Source organism: Schistocerca serialis, chromosome 4 (genome assembly GCF_023864345.2).
Source record: "Schistocerca serialis cubense isolate TAMUIC-IGC-003099 chromosome 4, iqSchSeri2.2, whole genome shotgun sequence".
NCBI classification, from domain to species: Eukaryota; Metazoa; Arthropoda; class Insecta; order Orthoptera; family Acrididae; genus Schistocerca; species Schistocerca serialis.
In genome coordinates this window covers 60223080-60227925 of record NC_064641.1, presented here as the reverse complement: position 1 = coordinate 60227925, position 4846 = coordinate 60223080, and the positions used below count along the sequence as shown (strand labels likewise).

General features: G+C 45.6%; 1 pseudogene; it reads right to left on the bottom strand.

The window, feature by feature from the left end:
* Window positions 1–3941: 3941 nt before the first annotated feature.
* Window positions 3942–4059, bottom strand: LOC126475950 (5S ribosomal RNA; annotated as a pseudogene).
* Between the last annotated feature and the right edge of the window lie 787 nt (window positions 4060–4846).

Sequence of the window (4846 nt, the reverse complement as noted above, 5' to 3'; positions counted from 1 at the left end):
CAGTCGTCAGGATGAGCATTACTGCAAAGGGTATTTAATTCTAAGGTATTATGTCAGGGTGAAAATACTAAATAAATTAATTTTTCTCTCTTAACAACATGTGGGCAGGGTGGGTTCTTCCTTGGCCCGGGTATGAGGTAGAATAAAACAGCATTTTTAAATCAGATAATTTTTATTGAAAGTTTCGTACAACTGTATCTTACGGGATGTTCTGGTTCGGAGAGCGGCAGCTGTGTCGTTTGCGAAGCTTTCTGCTGCGGCAGCGGCGGCGGCGTCTGATAACGCGTAGCGGTGTGTATCTCGTGTCGCCGTCTCGCCCAGCTGACAGGAGACGCGCAGCGCGAGGTGGCCCGTTTAATTATTGCGAGCGAAGTCGTGCATCGGATGGTGATACCTCGGATGTGGCGTCCCAGTGTTTCTCTTCTCTAAGCGGCCGCGTGTGTTGTGCGTCGGCCAGCGGAGCGGCGCGGCGGGGGAAGGCCAGTGTCCCGGACTCGAACAACGGATTCCCGCTTGCCAGTCTTCGGCTGTCAGATCTTCATCCCAGCTCGCAGGTCACTGCTGATGTGAGGTCGTCTCCTTCCCGTCCTCACGAGTCACCCGGATACGTAAAAATCAGTCTTCAAATACCTTCTAACTTCTGTCTTCTGGCGGCGAGGCTGCTGCTTGCTATTCCATTACAGCGGCGGACTTGGTGCGTCTGTGTACGATGTAGTCTCTTCTTGCATGACGGTCCTCAGCACCGAAACTGACTGAAAACTACTGCTACTCTTCTCTTCTTCCTTCGTCTGTCGGGCCGGTCGGGCGATGCCCTGACGGCTGAATCGACAGCGTCCGCTTATGTGGAACTTGCTGACTTCATGTTCATTGTCTCTTCTGCTCTGCTGTTCTGCCCGCTGTTTGCCAGTGTGTAATTCTTCTAAACTAAACTAAGTTTTTCATTTATATTCTAATTTCTACTTCACTTTGATTTCACTAATTCATTTACTTAAGTACCACTCAACACAAGCGACTGTCAGTTTGGTATCCTACCACAGTCTTGGACGTCTCCAGACATGTCTTCGGTTTGGTATTTTCTTGGCCGGAGTAGAACTGTCTTCATTGATGAGAATCCCTCTGAGTTTGCATCCAATGACCATGGAACGGTCAGTGGTGCGACACCAACCTGACTGCGCCCGCCGTGCGGCCCGACAACTAGACTGATCGCCTGGTGTGCCACTTCATTTCATAGCAGGACCCCTTTGGTTGTTATCCTCGGCGCCAGCCACTGTGGCCGAGCGGTTCTAGGCGCTTCAGTCCGGAACTGCGCTGCTGCTACGCTCGCAGGTTCGAATCCTGCCTCGGGCATGGATGTGTGTGCTGTCCTTACGTTAGTTAGGTTTAAGTAGTTCTAGGTCTAGGGTATTGATGACCTTAGATGTTAAGTCCCATAGTGCTCAGAGCCATTTGAACCATTTTTTTGTTATCTGTGGCGTCCTTAGAGCAAAGCGATACATCGACGATATTGTACGCCCCGTTTTATTGCCCACAATGGCAATCTATCCCGGGCTTATATTTCAGCAAGATAGTGCCCGTCCTCACATGGTAAGAGTATCTACTGCTTATCTTCGCGCTTGGCAAACTCTATCTTGGCCAGCAAGATCGCCAGATCTCTCCCTAACTGAAAACGTTAGGAGCATTGTGGGCAGGGACCTCCAATCAGCTGGGGGATCCATTGTTTAATATGATAAAATTAAACTTGCCTATCATCTCAAGAGTCCCGTCCCTTATCCTATAGTTTATTTCGCAGCCCCACATTCCGTTATGCACGTGTAAGTCCCCATAAAATATGTATGGGGATTCCAAGTGCCATACCACAGTGCACGACTCGGCCGATAGTATACGGCTATGATGGTTAATTTGGGAATTATATATGGTAGGCTGACTGCTATTGCTTGAAATCTTCCGATACTGTCATTGTTTAACGTTACTGACGAGTGTTACAGCACATTATTGAGTAAACTGCAACTCTGACTTTGTCATTTTCCTATCACTTCGTCACATCTGACATCCTCGAATCTTTCCAATGATATCTGGCTTAAGCCCAGTCTCGGATATCGGAGCCACTTTTATTGGTCGCATGTTGTACATTCGACTGCAGTAGCCTAAGTTCTCCTAGTGCCGCTAGGATTTAGGAGAGGTGCTAATAACTGACTTACTGGTTGCATCTGAAGAGTCGCAGGTGGTTTTGTCTTATCATCGATTAGATGTAGAACAAACCAGACAAATTTGTCTACTATGTACTCACTGTCATTGTTAGGCAGCGATGAGTACTTACCATACTCAGGAGGATGGGGTCAGTGTGATATTGCTGGGAAGGTAATGAGGGATATAATGTTCTTCATTGACTTCTGAGAAACCTTGTCGCCAACTTTGTCACTCAGTTTGCCTTTTCGATAGATCTCTCGGGCCATTTCTCTGCCGACTGAAAGTTGTTCTGATGGTACCCACTTGTCTGGGCTTGGGAGTTCGTTTGGGGTTGTAACTGTGACGGTATTGCTTCGGCTTGGTGGTCTTGGAATTGTAACGGTGGATGCAGTGGGCACCAAGGTGGCAGAGATGGGAATTCAAAATGGCTCTGTTCATCTTAGTACGCACACTGAAAACTTCTGGTGTAACCTTATTAGAAGCCGGCTTTTGGATCGAGAGTCAGTGGTGAGTGAGTGACAGCTTGTGGCGGCTAGCCTTCCGAGCGAAGCACACGAGGAATCCTGGTGGCTGAGTGCCAGATACGGGCTTTTCTCAAGGCCAGCCAGTGCGTGCGTGATTGAATGGACAGAGACGGCTAAGGTGGTCGAAATGAAAGATAAATGTTGTATTTCTGTGGTGTCATCAACTGACTTTAAGCTTTAGAACCACCTCATCGCGCATTCATTACATTACTCTACTCAGATTACTTACGTCAGTTAATCACAAGCATAATAAAATTAATTAATGCAAAGATCAAACACGTAAATAAAAACACAGAATTAATGAGAAACAGAAATAAACACCCAGTCTCGGTAGTGTAAGGCGTTTAAATAGACTATCTAGAGGAAGTGAACTTTGAATTCAGGAATGTATTACATAAAACATTTACGAAATTAATGAAAAATGAAAACTCATGAATCCGAAATTGAAACTGAATCATTAGAACACTGCATTCAACAAATGATTCTAGTTGTGGAAGCAACCAGCTACAGGTCCTCAGTGAACGCCAACACTGACCGCTTGTGATCAGCTTTATACAACAGAATGTACAGGAATTTCTATAATACACATAAAATATAACAATTACCACACATGAAATATTCCAGTAAGCCACTGGGTTAATTTCAAACACCCTTTAAAAGAACACCCACCAAAGCTCGGGACTATATGCGTCTTTTAACCAACAAATGAATAAATAATTAATATCACTTAAACTTGATAAATCACATTAATTGACCAGAGGTGCACAGATTATCACAAGCTTTAAAAAATTATCTACAAAACAAAAACTTGAAACCGAGCCGGCGAGTACAGCAATTAAAACTAACGACTCATATCTAAAATTTTAAATAGCTACACTAACTATTAGCCGCTCCGATCTCAAATAAATTAAAAGCAAGCACAAGTTGTGAATTAAATGAGCCATAATATGCCATAAATCAACAAGTTACAAATAAAGCGGCACGCGGTTTGATACTGCTACTTCACAATTTCTAAAACTGAACTCCGCCCGAACAGGCGGTGAAGGCCCAACGGTACCGACCGGCCGCCGTGCCATCCTCAGCCCACAGGCGCCACTGGATGCGGACATGGAGGTAGACGTGGTCAGCACAACATCCTGCCGGCCGTATGTCAGTTTACGAGACCGGAGCCGCTACTTCTCAATCAAGTAACTCCTCAGTTTGCCTCACAAGAGCAAATTTCACCCCACTTGCTAACAGCGCTCGCCACACCGGATGGTCACCCATCCAAGTAGTAGCCCAGCCCGACAGCGCTTAACTTCGGTGATCTGATGGGAACCGGTGCTACCACTGCGGCAAAGCCATTAGCACTTCACAATTTCAAAAGGAACAATAATTTTTTTAAACCAGTAACGCTGCACAAGCATCATAATAGGGTGTCATAACATTACACGGACGCAAGTTCCTAGTAGCTCACACAGTTAAAGCGCAGCCCTGCGACGTTAAGGGAGAGCACGACTTTCAACAGGTTATCTCACGGCGAAGACAGAAAATCATTTTCATGTAAACTGGTCGATGCTCACCGTTTTCAAAATGCAGCGCTGTAGAAGTAAATCTATGGACTCGACTGGGGACCGCCTCAATTTTCATCGAAATTACATTAAAGACCTTACAACCAGGATACTGAAAAACAAGAACCATGTCCCGCCTTTTTTAGTGTGAATTCATCGTGAATTGCGATGACCTCAGTGCAGTTATCCTCTTAAATAAAAATGTCATTTATGTTCGTCTCATCGTTTTTCAGTTACCTTCTGTACTATGCGGTAGCTATTCGTTCTATGTATGGTCCACGTTTCATTGAGCAATGTCACTTTGCAGGACACATCACGCGAATATTACTTATGTCCTTACGTTTCGCACACCACTGTTCCGGATGTTTCAAACTGAATATCGTGGGTTTAAGGTTCAAATGGTTCAAATGGCTCTGAGCACTATGGGACTCAACTGCTGAGGTCATTAGTCCCCTAGAACGTAGAACTACTTAAACCTAAGGACATCACAAACATCCAAGCCCTAGGCAGGATTCGAACCTGCGACCGCAGCGGTCTTGCGGTTCCAGACTGCAGCGCCTTTAACCGCACGGCCACTTCGGCCGG